Source organism: Pholis gunnellus (assembly GCF_910591455.1).
Source record: "Pholis gunnellus genome assembly, chromosome: 9".
In the NCBI taxonomy this organism is placed as follows: Eukaryota; Metazoa; Chordata; class Actinopteri; order Perciformes; family Pholidae; genus Pholis; species Pholis gunnellus.
The window spans coordinates 20,873,000-20,894,788 of NC_136535.1; the positions used below are offsets into that span (position 1 = coordinate 20,873,000).

Genomic DNA, 21,789 nt, shown 5'->3' on the forward strand with positions numbered 1-21,789 from the left:
TCACTAAGATTTAAAAGGCTGCATAAACCTCTGAACTGGACACTTCTCAGAATCCAGCAGCACAACACTAACACTGGAGTAAGAAACTGAAAAAGATTTATGGATTTTATGGATTCCTTGTAGGAAGTGCCGCCATCTATCCATTCTCAAACCAACAAGTCATGTCTGTCAGAGGAAAGCATAAGTTAATATGAAACCTGTCCAAACGTTAGCATGTGATTCTATCAACTGCACCATTTCCAGCCACACACCAAACCTTCCTTAGTCATGTTTTACACCCGCTCACAGTGCCCTCTTATTGTCCAGCCAAAACAAAGTTGATGTGAATACTCCAAAAAGAATAATTTAGAAAATGCATCTTTAAGTAATAAACAACAGTTCTCATAAACAGACAACAAAATATAATACATATACAGTATATATTCAATGTTTAAAGGGGTACTCCAGCAATATATTATTATAGTTTCAATAATTTGGGGAAATGGATTAAAAAAAAGAATGTTCTAAATCGATTCATTGGAGTCCAAGATAATCTGACTTTTCGTCCCAAGTATGTGTCAAGCTTCAGAAACATCTTGCATTTCCCATAATGCAACTAGGTAGTTTTCAAATTAACAAATTCAAAAAAATCCAGTTTGCGACAGGCTTTTATGTCATAAATGTGTCATCTATGGGCCGATCATCACGACATCATCAGGGTTATTTTCTCAGACATGACGAAGCTCCTCCAGAGCAACAGAGGACAATATATGACTGTTTTCACAGGCTCAGTAGAACTCCTCCTAACTAGTGATCTAATCCTGTGAAATCTGTGGAGCGCCCATATATTGATATATTTCACCTCACATCACAGCAGAGAGTTTCACAGTTTCTCTACAGTCTTGCCCTTTCACAGCAACTCCGTGAGTAGTCATATTTTAGCCACAACCAGGCCGCATTGGAAACAAAATGACTGCAGTGTGCCAACCTCTAACCCCTGTGGTGCTCCTGCAGAGGACAACGCTGACAATGTTTCAGGAAATGTTGCTACAGCAGTTTTGTTCCTGGATCTCACACACTGTGAAATCGGAGGACCAGAAGAAGCAGAGAGGAAGTAGATGCAATTATGGGATTTATATAAAGTATGCCACAATGAAACAGCTCCCTCTTTTGGTGTGTCATCCTACGACGAGATAATCACATGACTTGAAGACTAAGAACATAGGTTAATAAAAGAAAAAGAAGGGGGGGATAATATACAGATATAGAATACACATTCATTATCTTTGAAGCGGCCATTCAATGTTAATGCTCATGTGTGGAGTGTCTTTTGCTTGGTGAGTTATAGCCTACCTTTGGGGTTTCCATATCAGTTTCTTCCACTTCTTTTGCTTGGCCTATCAGTGAGGGTAGAGAAGAGTGAATGAGAGGTTTTGGTAGAATATCTTTTCTTTTTCATGACGTGATTGTCCTGATGGCAGTTGGCGCAATAATTTAAAATTCACTGATATTGATGTCTCACGTCTGCCAGAGTAAATAAACAGAAAACTGTCTCTGGTTCTTCACGAAAAAGGTAAGGAATCTTTTATTTTGCGTTTCCTGGTAAGAAAACAAAAACACACTTTACTTTCAAGAGGACCAGAAACCACACTTTCAGTCACCTCGGAACGCGTATTTGGCGAGCGCTCGAAGTTGAAATGGCGAGCCCCCGAGCGTGGTCGTAAATATGCTCTGACATTTACTTTTAGTCTTATTGCAATCCAGACGATTCAAAGCAAAACGAGAATTGTTTCCGGGCTAACATTTCACACAAAAGTACATGCGTGTGCATTTTGTGTGTCTTTGTGCGCGCTCGTATAAAAGTAAAGCAATGTGTTATTGGGCTTGCAGAGTGCTGTCGCTGCTGTGACTCAATACTGAGCGCCCACGTGTACCATGAATCACTGTGATCAGAGGCCCTCAACCACTCCTCCATCTATTCAATCAATTCATTTCTGCTGTGGCACCTGATAATACATTTGCCTCTCCAGTCAAAGCAATTTCTTCCCACTCCTTTACCCCTGACCGAGCTTCCCAGCACCCATTGAGAAGTTTCCTTCGGCTGTGCAACAACAACCACAGATCTTATGCCTGTCAGTGAGGTAATGAAGTTTAACATTTTCTCAATGAGAGGAAACGTATTAACTGAGGAATTTCCTTTTGAGATCAAACACCTAAGCATTACAATCTTTAGCCAAATGCCGTGTTGCTGCTTGATAAGACGCAACATAAATGCACGGTGGATGTTGAAAATGTTGGCTGTGAGTGCCTGTTCCCTTACAAACGTAGGAAGCAGAGGAACAGAAGAAGCCCCGAGTTAGAACACTCCATGGCCCCTGTTGTAAAACAGCTAGAGGGGAAATCAATCATGTCTGCTACGGTGGAAGGCAATGCAGAGGAGACAGATTACACCACTGATTAATGAAACCAGAAAAAAACAGACCTCCCATTAAAGATGGATATGTTTTAGGAAGGCAATCTGCCACGAAGAATTGAATTTGACAGTTGATGTCTTTAGAGTTTAGTGTTAATCCTCTACAACTCTGCATTGTGTTATTCATTTGAACAAGACAGATTGATCTCCACCTCCAACATATCTAAATGTCTTTCCCTGTGGATATGCATCTGGATAAGAGTGCCTATTTGCAGAAAAAAAACTAGATTAAATGTTGGCCTGCTGGGGCAGAGATGTATACATTTAGCGTGATCAGCTGGATTGATTTGCTGATGAACATATGTGAATTACAGCGCGATTCACCGGAGGCCCTGTGATTAGTCAGCGGTAAAGTCCTGTTGGATGCAGACACACCGCCCACTTAAGATACAGGGGGATGTGCATTATGGCGGGCTCTACCCTGCTCCGTATGGTCTCCTCATCATTGCCCACATACTGTTAGTGCCCCGATTTACTATTTTGAGTGGTACAATGGATTGAATGAACTCCAGCTTCATTACCTCACAGACCATAAATTCCCCATGCAACCAATACTACATTAATTAAGACAGTACATTAGGTGGGCTTAATGACGAATGGATTGGTATCAATTTCAGCTGCAACTGAGGACGGAAGCGGACAGATTTGTCTCGAAAAGACAAAAGACGGGTCTAAATTTAGTTTAGTTCGGGCCATTAAATGGCATATGTGCATGACATATCTCCCGTAACTCTCCAGTGAGGCAGATGTCCACCTAGCATGAAAACAAGACCTTTCACAAAAAGCAGTGAGTGGGTGTGCCAGTGACAGACAGACAAGATACTTAATGAATCACCTACAGTGAGGGACGTCAACAGCTGGCCCCAAACACAGGCTGTGATATGATAACGACTCAGCTTCAGACTTGTGAAAATATTATTGGAAGTTTTTTAGAGACTTTTTGGGAAACTGAGAATGGTTTGAAGCCTGCCTTTTGAAATTGTTCTCATCAACGCATGCCAAACCTTTAGAGTCTGCAGACAAAGAACCATATGTTCTGTTTTTATCTAAAATTCGGCATCTAAAGCTGCATCCCTTCATTTATTTGAATACTTCAAAATAATGTTTAATCACCTCAACACTGTCAGAAAAATGCACCGTTGAATTTCCATACCTTAAATGAAACTCACATTTTAAATAGGAAAGCCCACAGATTGTCACACAATGTGTGTTTTAATTCAGTGCTTACATGGACAGTGTGCACAAGAAACCGGACCAGAGTTAAGTTCATTTTCTTTTGGTTTTAAATGATGTAAAATTGACTTATATAGACCGATAAATGTTGATAACAAAGAAATGAGTAGATACACATTATGGCTTACTGTATGAATGATGTGCCACTATTTGAATCACCATTTTATAAAAGGTGAGTCCATTTTATAGAACGAATCTCAAACAGACTCTTAAGCCAGCAATCTCTTTAAAAAAAAAAAAAAAAAAAGCAAATTAGCATTTTCTTTTCTAGTCTCATAATAGAAATAATGAATCAAAGTGTGCTTGAGCTACTAGCACTTCCCTCGCTCCTTAATGACTATCATTGGTGATTCATGAAAGGGCTGCAGAGATAGTTATGCGAGTGTAACACAGTAATGCCTGCCAGGAGTATTCATCACAGAGTGGTAACCTAAAGCAGCTCTAGGACTGCCCCGTATCCCCATCGACAGGCACAGTAAATCTAACCAAATTGCCCCTAATGGACCTGGGGAGCAGAGATCACAGCGGAGATTTAGGAGGCCTTGAAGCCAGCAGGAAAATCCCGTCTACTCAAAACGTGTGTGTGTGTGTGTGTATATTGCAGGGAACACCGACATAAGGTGAGTTCCTCCACCACGCCCTGCATTCATCAGGTTAAGGTTGTATATTAATACTTTTTGACACATTTCTGCTATTTGAAGGAATTGCTGATGAAATGAAAAGCTGACAGAGAATAATTTTAACACGGAATTTGCAGAGACAGTCTGAAACAAAACCTGCCATACCTACAAGACTAAATGTATAACACTCATAGAGTCACAGCTTTATGTATTGAATGTATAATACAGCTAAAGGTGCACCGTTACATTATTCTTATGTTGTAAAAGGCTTGTTGAATTTCTCAGACAAGTCAGAATAATGTACTTGGTATGGAAAGCGGGTGCATTTTGGCAGCAAAGGTCAAACAGAAAAGGGTACAGCTGCAGAACAATAGCAGGGTTGTTCAAGTCATGTGATTTGGGCAGTGGAAACTACATTAGCACTCAATTCAGTAGATAATCACAGAACGAGTGTCAGAGAGACAATTCTGGATTGTATAGTACGTATAGTAGTACAGGTGAAAATAAACCAGGGTGGGGTTTCTTATCTTAACTGTGCAAATTAGATTTTAGATGTAAAGATATGTCAGTTCAACGTTTAATACTTGCCTGTATTTAAATCTTTGGAATCCATCTTATATTGTATCTGTTATATTGTATAATGAAATTCTTGACATTGTTATTGTAACACAGTTTTTTTCCATGCCATACACTGAGTTTGCCATGAATAACACATTCATTTCACGTAGATTTAATGCAGCTCATCCGTTATACATGTCCGCTAATGTGCTGAAACTCAAGACTAGGGAATAAGAAAGTGCCACGGCTAAAGAAAAGGTAACAGAAATCAGACCTGACCTTATGTTTGTGCATGGTGAACAGGCAGACACCATCCTGGCCTCTCTCCTGGCTCTCATGGCCTCTCTTCAACCTCTGTCCCGCTGTTTCCTTGTCAGATTGTCATTTGTCCGGCATGCTTTGTCATCTTCGCCAAGCCTCATACAATCCCCCTTGTCCTCCTCTCTTACGCGGCGCATCCAAAATCAATCAGAGGAAAAGTAATGTCACCGGCTCAGAAACAGAAAGTTGCAAACAAGAGGTGATAGAGACAACACTTGTTAAGCTAGAACGCCTGTTCAGAAGCCACAGGATGTCCAGACTGACTGAACGCCGCTACCCTGACACCAATATATCAAAACCAGTGTTCTCCTCCTTGCTCACAATTCCTCACAGCTGTTATCAAACCGCCGTCTTTCCCCTCCCTGTATATCAAAAACACAGTGACTCTCAATTTTCCGTCCAGGTGGTTCGCAGCCTCGCTTCCTACCGCATCCCCTCACATCTGCTTCGCTGAGCCATGGATGAGCAGTTGTACGAGGGAGGATGGGTCAGGGATGCGAGCTCTCTGATTGGCCGGCGGGCCATGGTGTGTGTGTGGGAAGGTCCCTTTGGTAGGCTCCGTGCGAGCGGCTATGCTCTATAAGGGTGGTCCTTCACCTCCTTTCCTCCTCTCCCTGCTTTATCAGCCTCCCTCCCCTGCTTTGCTCCCCCTCACTTTCTCTGTCTCTCCTCCTCCTCCTCCGTCTGCGCTACAAGCTGCATGCAGGCACTCGCGGTCCTCGACCACAGCGCCGCGACGACGTCTTTTGTGAGGAGCACAATCAGTGATGCGGTGGCTGCACGCGCACAAACGCACACATGAATATGGAGAAGGGATCGCAGCTACGTCATGAATACATAGTATCTCGCAGAGCCCATGACCCAAATTCAGCAAAAAAAACACACTTGCATCATTGTCAGCATCATAATAACCAAATGGATGCATCTTGTGCGCAGCTGACGCTTGACAGGTGTGAAATTACGGGCATCATTAGGGAGGATTGCCAAGAGGAACCAGATATCTCCAAAAAAAAATAAAAAATCTAGAATAAGATTAGACAGAAAACAACAATGCTGCAGATTTATCCAGGTCAGGCCAATAAAGAGAAATGAATGAAGAATATTTGATGAAGAGATTAGCACCGAACCGACAACAAAAGTAAAGAAAAATAAATACACTATTGCAGGAAGTATACTAGATTAGAACAATTATGAGGACGATTTTAGTGAAGTTTCTGACCTGGATGATAATTAAATATGTTATCTAGGCTTGGGTGAATTATGCTAGACTGTACGGATTTATCATTTCCTTTTTTGAAAGTCATCTGGAACGAGAAACCTCTTCCACCCCGTCTATTTGCGAGGATCATTTTCTCAATAATGTTGGATCCTGGCATTTCTGAGGCTCATGCACGAAGTAAAGAGGAAGATCAGATTATGCTGACCTCCATCACTGGAAGCGAATGTCTCAAACCACAGACGATGATCGATAATCCGGCAATTGAGACGGCGGAAGAGCAACGCGGACGTCAGAACGAAGGTAGATAAGGCACCAAGTAAAACGCCGGACTGTTTAGGAGAATCTCAGCAGCAGCTCGATACCCATCATAAAGACAAGATCAGCTACTGTCACATTATTTGACTTAGCAGCCACTTATTTTATCAGCAATAGAATACATCAGAGCTTCTGTCTGCCTTGCAGACACACCGACAACAACTGACTCCAACTCTTCTTTTAAACATGCAAACCTGCAGAGTTTCCAAATGCACTTCCACTTTGTCCAGCCAAAGGGCTTTTTAGCATGCATTATTTAAAGTTAGCTTTATAACAAACTAACTATTGATCTCTTGCAGTTTGTGTGACTCATGACCACTTAAGAAATACCTGCAGTGGGGTTTCATGTATTATCAAAATTCTAAAATGAGACGGGAATTCATATGGGATGCATACATCTTCAATGTAATTGGGTTGAAAGGCCCTCGCAGCTACAGCTCATCTGCAAGGCTATCATATCAGCTAATTAAACAACAATTTTCTATAATATGGAAGATGACGTGCTCACTATTGGGCGACTGTATGAGGCTGATGGGTATTCATGCTGCTTAATTCATCGGAAAGAGCTCTGCTCACTGTTCAAAAAGGAGCTGGGCTTCAGCGGAGTCCTCTCACTCAAAAAGGAAGCACTTCCATGTCATTTACTGTTTATCAGACCACAAATTAGACAAGAATCACACCCCACACCCCCTCCGCCAACTCAAATTCAGCCAGCGCGTACCCAAATGTGTCGGCCTCCAGATCTGCCGTCTGCTCTCCTCCCGGCTCGATTTCTGTAACCAGCCAGCCGCTGAGCTGAATGCTAGTATGCTTATATTTCATGACGTAGATTAGTCCCACAGTAACCTCTGTCTCAGAATTGGCCTTGCAAGATTAGGACTGATTTAAAACAGTAGATGGTGTCAACCATGAAATTCACATTTTTATAAAAAAAAATAAAAAGGTCAATATCATCACCAGCATTGATGTGTTTCATCAAAGTTCAGCCATTTCATTTAGTTTGTAGCTTAAAAAAACACCCTTTTCCAATTTGATTACACCTGGTTGTTCTAACTCATACCACCCTCTAATGGAAGTTTTAACTGTCACCCAGAAGGGTGCTCTTTTTTTGCTATGGAGGAGAACTGGAGGTAAAAATAGTCTACAGACAAATTTGCTTGCAGTTGCACCAGTGTGAACAGTGCAGGGAATAACTTCCACAGTTTGTAAAGGTGAAAGTCAGCAATATACGTGGGCATTAGTATTCTTAAAAACTGCTCTGAATATTAAATTTGTGTCGGATATGTTTTTTTCTACCATTGAAAAATCCATAATCTAATTTAACTGTTCGACACAAGATGTCTCCTATTTGCTGAATAGACCATTCTCAGTGTATCAGCACTGAAGACCTTTCACATTTCACACCAGTGATTTGTCCACAAAACATCACAAGATCAGACTTTTAGATACGCGTTTTATACTCAGATTAGATGCGGATGACGCTCTTCAGCAGATGAATGTGAAAGCAGAGTGTCAAACTCATAACAGTCATCTTTTATCCAAAGTGACTTACAATTCAGACTGTAGATGCAGCTACGGGAGCAATTTCTTTTGGGGTTAAGTGTTTTGCTCAAGGACACATCGACATGCAACCAGTGGCGCCAGAGCCGTGGCTTGAACCACCAACCCTCTGATTGAAAGATGGCCCTGCTCTGCACTCAGCCACAGTCGCCCCGTAACTCCAGTCAAACGTCATTCTGCGTGGTGAAGGTCAAACAGCCATGAGAAGTAACAAAAATGACAAAAACACTTAATTCTACAAAAACAAACATCACTTCATCTAATTGCTGACTTGCTGACTTTCTGCCACATATCACACTCAACATTAGGATATACTGTAGCTGTTGTATGAAAGCTGGTTTTCAGTCCATCTGCAAAGTCATTTCAACTAGAGATTGAAACAACTGGAGTTTAAACATTGCCATTCGCCTCAATTTCCATTTACGTTGCACGGCTACTGACTCGAAAGATGATGTACACAGTCAACACAAACTGTGTTGTGTGTAGTGCAGAGACTCCTAGTGGTTTAAACCTGGCCCGGCCTGATAGTCACCCATCTCGCATGACTGACCACTCAAAGCATACCAAACCAGACACACACACATACCAGAGCACACACACACACACACACAAACAAACGCACCAAAATAACATTGTCCACTCAGCTCAGAAAATGTGCCAAATGAACACAACTTCTCCCGCCTGATCACTGCATGCATGGTATTCCCCACACACAAAATTTAAATCAAAGAGCTTCTCTGGTTATGGCCTCATGAATACAACTTCTCACGGCAAAAATGTTTTTTTACAAAATGCACAATGTCAGAGCTGAGAAACCACCAGACATAATTTGTAAAAACATGCAAACCCAGAATTAATAAATCAAATTAACCTATATTTTGTATATAAAAAAACCAACCTGACAATATATTGTACCAGTCACAAAGGAGGAGATTTAAATGAATACAACAGGTATTGTTAGATTACATTTATTTGAAACCCAGCACCGGAAAAGACGTCCTAAATGTTTTGTAAATTCAAAAAAGGAGTATGAACCGTGATACTAAATCAATGCATATTCAAGTTCTCCTCCGCCACATTAAGCATGGAAGACCAGCTATTTAGAAAATCCTCTTCGAACATTTCCCCTGTGGTGCACCACAAGACTAAAAACATTACCTATCACTCACCTTTTCAGCTTGCGCCTTGAACCCCTTTGCTTCAGGACTGGCACAGTGTCCCTCGTGACAACAAAGCCTTCCCACCCTGAAGGATACAGTGAGCGTACCCACGGTGTGTGTGCACAGTGCTGACCTGCCACCGGCCGGCTAGCTAAAAGACTAAAAGCTCCACAATGGTGTCCAACTCACAAAAGCCCTGTTTGTGTCTGGTGCCGTTTGTCCAATAAAAGCGAACAATGGCATTCCGTGGCTTGCAACTGTATTCACTGCAGGCCTCTCCGAATGTAAAGCGCATTCAAAACACCTTGGTCGGCGGACAAAGCCGCGAATCTGTGTCACATGCGGGGTGGGCGGGCCGGGGCAAATGGGGTGACAGTGGGGCTGTATCTCTGCCCCACGATGAGCGCTCCACACAGCAGACGCTGCGTGCTCACGCTCCGAAAGTAAAAAGGAAGAGTATTCAGAGACCTGACTTACCTGATTTTGTCCGCTGCACTGTCAGACCTGCAGAGGAAAAGGGAGGAGAGGGAATTCAGTCATGGGTCACTGAATCCACTGATCTGAGTTCAGCTTTAATTCACACCACATCACCACTTCGAATATCGCCATTGATAGTAATAATAAAATATACATATATATAGATTTTTACTGGGTATTACTTTATTTACAATTTTAAGCAAAATTTGTTTATAACACATAATATATAAATTACTCTTCCTATGAAGCATTCATTATTAGTATTATTATTAGTATATCAGGAGACAGGAGTTCCGTATACGCATCAAGTAATTGCATTAAACATCAGTAATTGTCCTAACTTCTCCAGTTAAACAAAGATAAAAACAGAAATACTTGTTTTTTCAGTGCTCAGTCACTAATGTTAAAGACCACAAACCAAGTCAGGTGTCTTGGTATAATCATGGACTTGCACCTAAACTTCAATAGCCACATTTAAAACAGCTGCAGCTGATTCAGCACACTGCTAATAGACTTCTCAGTAAGACCAGGAAGTGGATCACATCACTCCAGTTCTCAGATATTTACACTGGGTCCTGTTTGTCATATAGTTGGAAAAAGAAATGTGTAAATACTGCCGTTGGTTTATAAAGCGCTGAATGATTTATGGCCAAAGTACTTTTCTGTCCTGCTGCTCCATTTTGAACTGCCAGGTTCCGGCGAGGCAGCGTTCAGTTTTTATGCCCTGCATTATGAGGAGCAAACTCCCAAGAAAACTTGTGATTTGCTCCAACTCTCAAATCTGTTAAATCACTATTTATTCATAGCATAAATCACCGCATTGTAGCTGCACTGTAAATCATATTCTGTATTACTTTTTATCTAACTTTTATTTTACTCTTTTGAAATCCTATTTATGTGTGCCTTTTGTGTCTTCTTAAATCGCCTTGTGTTTCATTTATATCTTGTCTTAATACCTTTTGTGTTTTCTGTAAAGCACATTGTATTACCGTGTTGTTCATAAACGTGCCTCTGTAATACCTGCTAATAGGGGAAAGTACAAGTAAAGTGTCACTCTACAGTAGTTAGATAACTATATACGCTACGCTGCGATGGCATGTCTCCGTGTGTAATCCTGATTCACAACTCACAATCATGTGCTGCGTCATCTTCACTGATGAGTCATATTTCACTGTCTTAGCAAAGTCATACAGTCATATTACACAACTATCTGCAGCTCTAGTGGAGTTGAACTTGGCAGAAGCATCAGATGCGAAAACACGACGGCAAAGGAGCAAACTTGTCCTCATGTCATCACCCGAAAATCCACTAGCCTCTCTCCCTGAACCCACCGCGGCTGAGCTGATAATCTGGCAGAAGCAGCTAAAAATCACAGCTAGTGGTACACATTAGCCGGCAGCCTGCCGTCACTCCCCCCCCAGAGAATGCAGCTGCACAAATCACACTGAGCAAACTGCAGCACACAAGAAACACAGAAACAGACGCAGTGAGAAGCAGAAACAAGACCAAGACGGACACGGAGACGGCGAGACAAGCAAGAGTCGTGGAGAGGCAGCGGTGCAGCCTCCAGGCAGAGATGCGGCTGCTTTTACCTGCAGAGGAGACATGACATTCCGTGCCCTCTAAAGCCGGCTACAGAACGCTGCTCTCCCTGCTGCTGCTGCAGACGCCCGTCACTAGCTATCACCAGCACAGCAAAGAGGAAAGCAGCAAGAAATCCCATAGGTTTGACAGGTACTGTTCCTAAATCGAGCGAGTGGAGATGCCGAGCAAAAAAAAAAAAAAAAAAAAAAGAGTGCGCGGGAGGGAGAACCAGAGAGAGAGGAGCGAGGAGAAGAGTGCGGGACGGAGAGAAAGAGTGGAGGTGTAGTGAACAGGAATACAGAGCTCAAGGCAGCTAAGTGGGTGGTTATTACGAGGCTAGACGAAGAGGATTCCTACGCATCTTCTCTTTACATCAGAGCATGCCTACATTTTTTTTATAAAGTAGGTATTCCTGCTGCATTAACATCCAGGATGACAAAATCAGCATCAGCCTCTTTTCTGTGCAGCCAGTAACTATTTAACACATTTTAGAACCCATCAGCAATCAGTCAGGGGGCAAAGGGGCTACATATTCTGAATTGTTTCACAGGAAGCCAGTTTACGAGCTAATTTTTAATCAAATAAAAAGCTAAATCATCTTTAGACGATAGCTGGTGGGTTCAGAGATTGCATTTATCGGTCAATGGGTTCCACCTCTTTTGCTCTCCACATGGACCGTTTACCTGCATTCAACCGAAGCCTGCTCTGACCTGCTAGGTTAATACCAACCAGAACACTTCCCATATCCAAAATCTTGTCCCGACAGAATCTGCATATGAATGCATAATCCGTTCATAGAGATTCATATTTAACCACCATATATTTTGCAGAAGCCAACATGAGTATGAGATTAGGGTTAGGGTTAGAAGCAGAATGAATAATTGTCTATTTCTGTATTTTCTTGCCTTCAGTTTGTAAGACTTTAAACTTCCCTGCTAGTGCCACACACCAAGAGCTGATGAAAGGTGTTACATTTGGCTGAGATCTGGTGAACGGGTTGTCCTTAGTCCAACAATCTGTTTAAATTAATTTGGTGATCTAAATCCGACACTTATTTCCAGGCTATTTAAAATGTATTTTTTTTAGTCAAAAATAATTTTTGGGCTGGTGGGGAAATCTGACATCTGGGACCATTCAATAAGCATCTTGCTAGAAAGGAACCCAAAAGACAGAAACTAATCATAGACCACCAACCATGAAAATTGGGTTGCAGGACACACAAGAACAAAGTACTTTTCACTACTCTACTCTTCATACTGTGTTTCATAACTGTATTTCAGGCCAGAAACACAATATAAAAAGTTCAGTAATGCAGCCAGTTCTACTTTCCTGTCACATTGTCCTCCTAATCTCCTGGTAGGCAAGAAACCGCTCATTGAGTTTCATCCCGGCTGCATGACTTTACTTCAGGTACACACACCTACACACCAGGTTCAATATTAGATTTAAGGTCCAGGTCTGTCACTGATATTCCGAGATGATGAAGAGCAAATGACACTGCCTGTCTTCCAACTCAAAACTGAGCTCTGGGGAAATGACTGTAGGCGTAGCTACACTGGGGCACTATTACATGCCTGTTATATGGGCAGATACCTGGAAAAAGAACTGTTGGAATCCTCATTAAAGTCACTGACATTACTCCATGTGCACAGACAAACTCTTTTCCAAGAAGAATCACGTCAGCTAGTTGAAGGCTTGAATTAAGAAAAGTAGATTTCAATAAAAAGCCACAATGAAACAGGTTATGCATCAGTGCACCAGTATGACGGAAGTGCCCCCTAGTGGGTAACGCATGCAAGAACTATGGTGATGTGACCAGAAATTAGGGAATACGTTGACATTTTGAGTTGATTATTCATCCCAGCAGCATGAATCTACACGTGAACTGGTTGACAAGAGGGACACAAAAAAACTGGACTGCATGTGCCCTGGCCTTGAATTCACTGTAATATAGCTGTACAAAATAAAGAGGTGATTCACAGTTTTAACAAATGCCGTTTATCTCCAGCATCCAGTTTACCGAATGACCACGGTAAAATGTTTCCTGGATTTAATCCCCTGATTTAGATTTTCAGGGACAGTTAACATAGTGAGAATCTCTTCAAAGAATAAGGCCCATACAGAGACAACACACACAAACACACACACACACACTGCTCACCTCTCCTCTCGGATTAATGGAGTCAAGAAGCGAGTGCCGTCATCTTCATGGCTGCTCTGCTGACTGCTTTGCTGACTGCTCTGCTGACTGCTGCATGGCACATGACAGAAACGTGTGGCTGTCAATCATTACAGCGGGAGCAATCTCATGAATCAGGGTTTCTCATTAGTTACTATGTAAGCTGCAAAGAGACATTTGGACACTGCAAACCAGAAATACAACGGCGAAAAAAACATGGAGAAAAGAAAACATGGCATCAATAAACCCCTTATCCTGAACTCAGTACATTTTTGACATTACATTTATCTGTCCCCTGCAGGGCAAAGACTTCAGATTCTGTCATGAATGGCTAAACACCGAGCCTAACGTCAGCTGTCCAAGATCCTGCAAATGAAGCATCACACACATAATATGTGTGTGTGTGTGATGCTTCATATACACACAAGATATATATTGTCAAACATACTGTATATGGCAACTTGTTCTGTTTGGATAAAAGTTCTCTCCTGTTCATGTACATATCCAGTCATAACACTAGAGGGGGCTATATGACATACGCTATGAAAAAGATAAAGCTGCACTTAATAGTACAGATTTTTAAACTAAGATATTTACAGAGAATCATTAACAGATAAAAAAAAAGCATGATTTGTTGGGAGATATCTGACTGTCACTACTTTCCATTAAAAAACATGCAGCAGTTCAAGTTATTTGCTATCTAGTTATTTTCCCATTTCATTGTCAAAAGGTCAACGTTTAAGATGCATAAGAAAAAAGAGATTATTTCCCTATTTTAAGAATCTTCTGTCATTCTGTCCACACTTTGACATTTAAGAACAAAGCCAGTCTGTTGGGAAAAGTCTTTATTATAATTCACACTCTGCAGAAGCGACGCTCTACACACGGTGGGAGGGGAACCTCGAATATACGAAAAAGCTGAATTTGAGGGTTAAGATACTTTTGATATACTTTAGATGCACCCTGGAAATAGTTTTCCAATCATTATAAAAGCAATGACCCATCATTTAAACTTCTCAAAGTTTGCAAGTTTTTCCTTTTTTTGTGTGGAATTAAGCATATTATTTAAAGTGAGCATAATACTCATTTTATTGCCAAAATGAAGTATTGTGTCTTTAAGTAAAAGTCAGCGTGAAAAAGTATTTTATACTGTAAATGAGTAGTGTGGAGTGAAATACAGCACCATATTTCAAATGGAGCATCCAGAAGCTTCGGATACATATGAAACTGATACTTTATGTTGACAGAGCCGAGCTAAGATCAGTGGATTCATTCAGAAAGAGTCAACATCACTTGAGCTCCACTCCCTCACATCGCAGCTCGTGCCTCTTCTGCAGCAGGTGCAGTGTGTCTCTCAGAGGGGAAAGCAGATGTGTTTGTTCAGGGTTTATGCGAGTGTTCATGAGTGCATCATTTTCCTTTAGTGCATGTCCTTTTGAAATCAAGAGGACAAAGTGGACATGGCATGGGCCTCCAATGAATTAATGATTACTCATACACAATTGCTTGAAACTTGCACTTTGAACGTGACAGCAAGGTCGCGTAACAAAATACAGCGAATTCTAAGACCAAGTTGCAAGGACGACCATCCACAGTACACAGTAAAACCGCGTAATCATGCATTATTTGGTTGTCCCCCCCCCCCCCAATACAGAATGCACAACACAGCTCTGTGCTCACAGAATCCAACACACATATATGAGATGAAGTATGATCCAAGTCTGAACCATATTTGCATATCTTTAAGCATCGTCTAATTATCTTAGCCGCATGGTCTTTAAACATTCAGCTGTCATTGGTGTTAATGTGTTGGAAGTTGTAAGAATGTCTTGTCCTCACTGTAGTTTCAAATTCAGAAGCAGTAACATTGTTAAGAGTTGTCTTACTTCATGTAACGTTTATTTTTAATGTGATGGATGGAACCTCGTCACTCGCTGTCATCCACGCCAATACTGAGAGAATTGTTAAGCTTGAAGAGCTGGTGGACGTAATGACAAATGGATAACAGAACTCGTCCGATTTCTTGTTTTCCTAAGTTGCTTTGTGTGAGGATGTGCGTCTGAAATATTGAAATGCTGGGATGAGGTGGAAGCAGTGAAGCCTGGTGAAAGATACTGCACCACCTCCTCAAAATAGCCCTGCTGCTATCAGCAAAGAACAGCAAGAACAGCTAAACTCTGCTGGTTCTAGACTCCCAATCTTACATACACACACACACTGACACACACACACACATGTACGGTCCACGCATCCTACACATCACAGAAAGTTAGACAGAAACGAGGCCGGAATGACAAGATTAAGATGCTAGAGTGAAAAATCAACGGTGATGTCTGCCGGACAAAGAAGGATTTACGGGACACTCCATTGCAAATGTTTTACGAAGTTAAACCAATCTGGGCGGAAAATAGCACAGCGTTTTATCTCAATAAAGTAAAGTGGAAGCTGAACTTCTAATCATTTACTTAATACTGTTTAATAATTACTGTATATCTAAAACAAAACACAATGAATACTTACAATTTAACGGCTTCCAAGAGGAGAACACCTTTGTTCACGGTTCAGAATCCTCCAGATATAAACAGACCACAAGCATCTGATTGACTTAAAACACTCTGCCATGTTTGTATATTAACTTGGTTATGTCTTGACCCCTGATTTGGTATTTAAGAGTCAAAGTGCTGGGCAGCCATGCATGTCATCCTTGCTGGAAGCGTTCCAGTGTCCAGTCAAGAAAAAATGTGCAAGATATCCAAAATATATCATCTAGTATTTATTAAACATATGTCAATAGTGACGTTCCGGTACCATATTTCTGCCTTCCTGATAGCCATACCTGTACATGCATATCGGCCGATTTCTGTAACTTTTGACAATCTGACTTTATTATAATTTATATATAACTTAATATTGTTTTTAAGAGCAGAAACAATAATGTTTACAACAGCAAAGTCACTATATAAAGTATATCTCACTGGAAACAAATCTAACATGTCAATTCAATTAACAACATTCCTGAGTGAAGTTTATAAATGATGATAATCAATAATGAAGAGCACAGATATCAGTCAGCATCATTCCTTCTGTCCTCCTGTCTGCTTTGTCTCAGCCAGCAGTTTAAAGAACAAACTAAGATAAACAGTAAACTACAGGCTGACAGCTTCAGTTTTGGCTTGTTTGTAAAAAAAAAAGAAGAAATAAGCTTTTGGCCGATTGTGCTTGTGTAAACATAGCGGCGGTGGCCGGTTCTCTCCATGTAGATATAAAAGGCTTTTTTTAAGCTCAGGAAAACACAACGATTCTTAGTTTCAGGTCATTATACACGAATGAAAACATAGTCATGAATATTATATTTAATTTCTGCCAATGAACACCGCTACATGTTACAAACTGTTCCTTTAAATCAAATGTGGGTCTATGAATGTGCCCTGTACTATAGCTGCACTACATTTTTTTTATTCTCTTGCTTATTCTATTTCAGACCATTTTAGCTTATTTAGCATTATGTCGACCACTTTAAATTGCTGTTGAGGTGCGACATAAATAAACTTGCCTTGCTGTGCATTGCTGCAGGTGCAGCACATGTCAGAACAGGAGCACAATCTCACGCTCAACTTCATCAGTGAACATCCTCCCGTTTACTCATCCTCACAGATAACCGTGCTCCATATTCTGCACGGCTGTCACACCAGAGCCAATGAGCCTTCATGAGGTGCCTCAACTAAATCAGGTAGCCAGAAGCTGCTATTTTTATTTTGGAACAGTCTTATATTAAATATTTGGTTGTCAAAAAAAAACTGCCCACAAGGAAACATTAACAAATGAATGGAGGCAACAGTGTGGATTAACTATGTGTGAGAACATGGTGAACAGCAGCAAACTGTGCCCTCGCAGCTTAGCATGACAAAACCGATATCAATAATTAAGTGAAGATTAACATTAAGATCAGGATTATTCATGTCACTCCCACACATTGCTTTAAGCCTGTAGATTTTTTTTCATACATGCAGCTAGTAACAAGCCGCAGACTGAGGAGGAGCCATGTCGTCTTAACGCCACAGCGTGGTATTAAGCGGAGAAGCGCTCGTTAGACCCGCGTTGCGCTGGATAACGACAGTATTTCACACTCGGTGATACTGTCATGGGTTGTGCACTCATCCCTCTGGAGAGATGTTTTCTTCCATTCAGATAAAGATAACACATTGCAAATACAAATTATGTTGATATATAATTAGTATTTCAGCATACTGTACAAGTATGTTTGTTCCATCTCACATTGTGTCTTTCCACGATTTTAATTACAGTCAATTGAAAGTATTGCGTAACTATTTATAAAATCTTTTGTCTACTACCCTTCGATCTGCACATGCTCATTACCTCCGCCAAGGTTCAGTTGGTTTGTTTGTCTGTTTGTCAGCAGGAATAGGACAAAACTCCTGGCCAGATCTCCATGAATCTTGGTGGAGTAAGAAGGCCAAGTAAGAACCCATTGAAGCGGAACTCAGTGGGGCCGATAAACTAAAGTTTACAGCAGCCACGCACCTATCAGCTGTGCGCTCAAGATCAGACTTGAGACGTAACGACTTAAAAATGGTTGAGTAGTACTTGCTATCTTCAGACGTTGGTTCATTTTAAACAGAAAACTAGTTTTATATTGGGATATTTACTGGAAATGACAACCAACAACAAGTAGGAACCTTTCAAGTTATTCCCCTCCAGCCAGCTGCCACCTTATTTAGGTAATTGTAGCTCGCAGCCACCAGACACGGTGCCATGGATACAATATGCAACAATAGATATTTGAAGAGCAAATATTCAAACGTAATTTTTGGCCATAGCAGAAACCCGTTCTTCCCTTTCATTAACAGATAGAGCATGGCTAGGAGGGGGTCTGTGCTCTCTGAGTGCCCCTTTTAGTTTCACATGTTTAAATGAAGAAGGTTAAGCTACTCTGAAAAGGACTTTCTGAACCCCCATGACCTTTCCTCTATAGTGCCACCATCCCATACCGTCTCTCAGGTGTCAGTGTATCTCACAATCATGTATCGGCTAGAAAGAGACCTATTGATTTTGTAAAGTCCACGACCTTTCCTCTCGTCCTGCCGTCAGGCCAACCTTTTAAGTTTCAGATGATCTTACAGTATCACTGAGCCATTTGTCTCAAACACACACTATCTACTGTGTGTATTTATGTTCCCAAGAAGAAGCAACCTGTTTAGCTTTGGTGACCCGAGGTCAGAGGTCTGCAGTCAGCTGAATCCATTCTGGAGTGAACAATCTTTGCCATTAATTGTCATTCTAGCAGCTGAAATGTGTCAACTATACATTTCTTCTTAACCTAAATCTAAGTTGGGCTCTCGAACCCTCACAATGCTCACATGCATTGATCTGACCTTCCCTGGTCCATATGTAAAAAAAGAAATAAAAAGAAGCCCAACAATTTAAAAAAACAAGGATAAAGCCATCTTCAATTTTGAAAACCGATTAGCTGGCCTTCTAATGTCAGTACAAAAGTTAACCTGGTCACACTACACTTACTACAAAACAGCGGAGTCATAAAAAACATGTTAAAAACACCAGTGAGTAGAAAAAGAAGCAGGGGAACACACGCTAAAAAGATCACTGCTGACTTGTGACAACAGTGTTACAAAGAGATAAGACCCAGGATAACTTCAATCCATCCATATACAAGAACACAGAACGGATGGCATTTTGTTCTGCTACATTTATCATTTATTAAAAACGTGTTTTGCTTCAGATAAAATGAAAAATCTTAATAAAAGCACCTTGAAAAATCAACACTGTAACTATCTCGCGTATTAAAAGTGTGTTGTCATTAAGCTACATGCTGATAATCAAGCATCAATCTCTGAAAGGTGAAAAGAAACCTCAAGCGACACACAAGTCTAAACGTTGCATCTTTTAAAATATTCCAGTTGACACGACAACAACTTAACCCTCTTTCAGTTAGTGACACAACACATTAGTGCATGTAGCACGGAGCCTTGAAGCAGCATGGAGGTTTTAGGGGAGAAGTGTGGAGGAAAGGGGAACGAGGAGAGGGGTGAGTAGGGAGGGCCCATACCAACCTGCTCTCACTGCCTTGCTCCTTCTTCTGTCGAACCTTCAGCCACTTCCTCAGCAGGAAACGCTTGCGTCGCGGTGAGGCACTGGGCGTGGAGCAGCTCGACCACGAAGAGAGAGCGTCCTCATCGCTGGACGGCGTGATCTCAATGGAAGGCAGCTGGAGGTACTCCTTGGAGCCGGAACGGGCCTTGAGGTGACCGACGGTTAGCCGTCCCTTTTCGATCTCCCTCTCGCTGGGCACGTTCCTCATGCGCCGCATCTTGAAGCGCTTGCGCCTTAGCGTCGGGGTTGAAGAGCTGGATCGCACGGAGCCGTCCGACACCGCGTTGCGCCCTCCGTCCGAATACGACGGAGCATCCTTTGGGACGCTCACCTGAAGCGAAGGGGGTCTAAGAGTGTCACTCATGGTCCTGACTGGCTTTCTAAAGTGCAAAAACACTTTGAGATTCTTGGTTACAAGAACTGCGAATGCTGCAGTTCTGCAGCTTAAAGGGCTGTTAGCTACAGAAAAGTTGAGGTTTCGTGCTGAAGAGATGAGGCACAATTTAGATCCGTGACAATCTTTGGTGGACCTCACACTGCCCCCCCATCCCCCCTCAGCTCCACATGCCAGCCAATGGATTGAAAGACTGGCTGAGAAGTCCTGATAGCAGATATCTGGGGCCTGACCGAGTCTCTTCTGCTGCTCCTCAGCTGTTGGTTGATATGTATCGGCTCCGTGGCTGGCTGACAGACTGAAGAGCAGTCTTGTGGCAGTAAACTCAGTCTCTCAGGCAGGGAAGGAGAGGGCTGGATTAGATAACAAAGGGGCCTTCTGTTCTGAGAGCAGCAGATGAAACATGTATAAGGTCCGTCAGTGAGTGTAACACAACTCCCTTGCTGGTCCTCCCCAGGGACGGGCAGGCCAAGTTACCCACACATCTCATTGGCTCTACTACTGTTCAAAGCTGCCAAAGCTGTTACCTCAGCTGCTACTGCTAATGCTAAAGAGTAAGGCACCAACTGTTAGACCTTGAAAATTGGTGCTGATGTTGTGCAAAGGCTGGGAAGGTTGTCTGGTGTCACTTTGGGCTCATTTTGAAGTTGCTGCAGCAGAGGAAGACACGGCCGGCCCGGGTTGTGCCCATGCTGGAGGGTGAAGTCCGTCTTGCGCCGCAGCGTGTCGCCGTCTCCACGCGGTTAATGCCTACAGGTTAGAGGGAGGTGATAGGACGGCAAGGTACAAGACAAGGTACAAGGCAAGGCTGAGGGTGATGATGACATTAAGCAGCCACACACACACACACACACACACACACACACACACACACTACGAGAACCAATCACAGGAAACAAGCAGCACATCTGATGGGATGCACAAACAAACTCATGCTCACATGACCAAATTCTGATCTACTTAACTTACAGTGCCTACTCACCACCATGCACCGGCCAAAGTTTCTCAACCCCTAACACCTTCATCAGAGACCTTTAATCATTGTCGAAATACCGCAAACAAAACCAGAGATAACAGACAACCTCTATATGTCACAGCCACTGAACACATCTATCTGGTGATCAACTATATGGTTGCTTGAACTGCAGGTCGAAGGGCATCCGCAAAAATGATAAGATCACACCACAGTGAGGGCATGGGCTTACAAATCAGAAAAACAAAAGACACCTCTCACCAAAAGTTTGACCTTGACTGAAGACCCAATGTGCTGATTGCCTGTCTAATGACAAATCCTTGAGTTTTGCTGAACGCGGGCCAAGAAAAAAACTGTCAGTTTTGTAGGCGCAACTGTCAAGCAAACAGAAGGAATACAAAATAAATTGGGGCAGACCATCCCAAAAGGAAGCAGTCAGAGTTGAGTGGGAGTCGATAGTAAACACCACCATCTGTGTTCTTCTACTATATATTAGCATATTAGAATCACTAGAATAATTGCTCTGCACATACGATTCCTCAGCTGGAGGTGAGAAACATATAGCAGGTGGAACTATTATGTGCCAATTGAGATAGAAAATACAGAACATTATAC

The 21,789-nt window shown here is 41.9% G+C and overlaps 1 protein-coding gene across 1 annotated transcript in view; it reads right to left on the reverse strand.

Annotated features, from left to right (window-relative positions):
• gramd1bb (GRAM domain containing 1Bb) overlaps window positions 1-13,740 on the reverse strand; it is a 60,181-nt gene extending 46,441 nt beyond the window's left edge. Inside the window, exons 1-2 of the mRNA XM_079166022.1 lie at window positions 13,661-13,740; window positions 9,916-9,942 (exon numbers count right to left, since the gene is read on the reverse strand). The gene's annotated coding sequence lies outside the window, so the exon portion shown is untranslated. The remainder of the gene's footprint in view (window positions 1-9,915; window positions 9,943-13,660) is intronic.
• Between the last annotated feature and the right edge of the window lie 8,049 nt (window positions 13,741-21,789).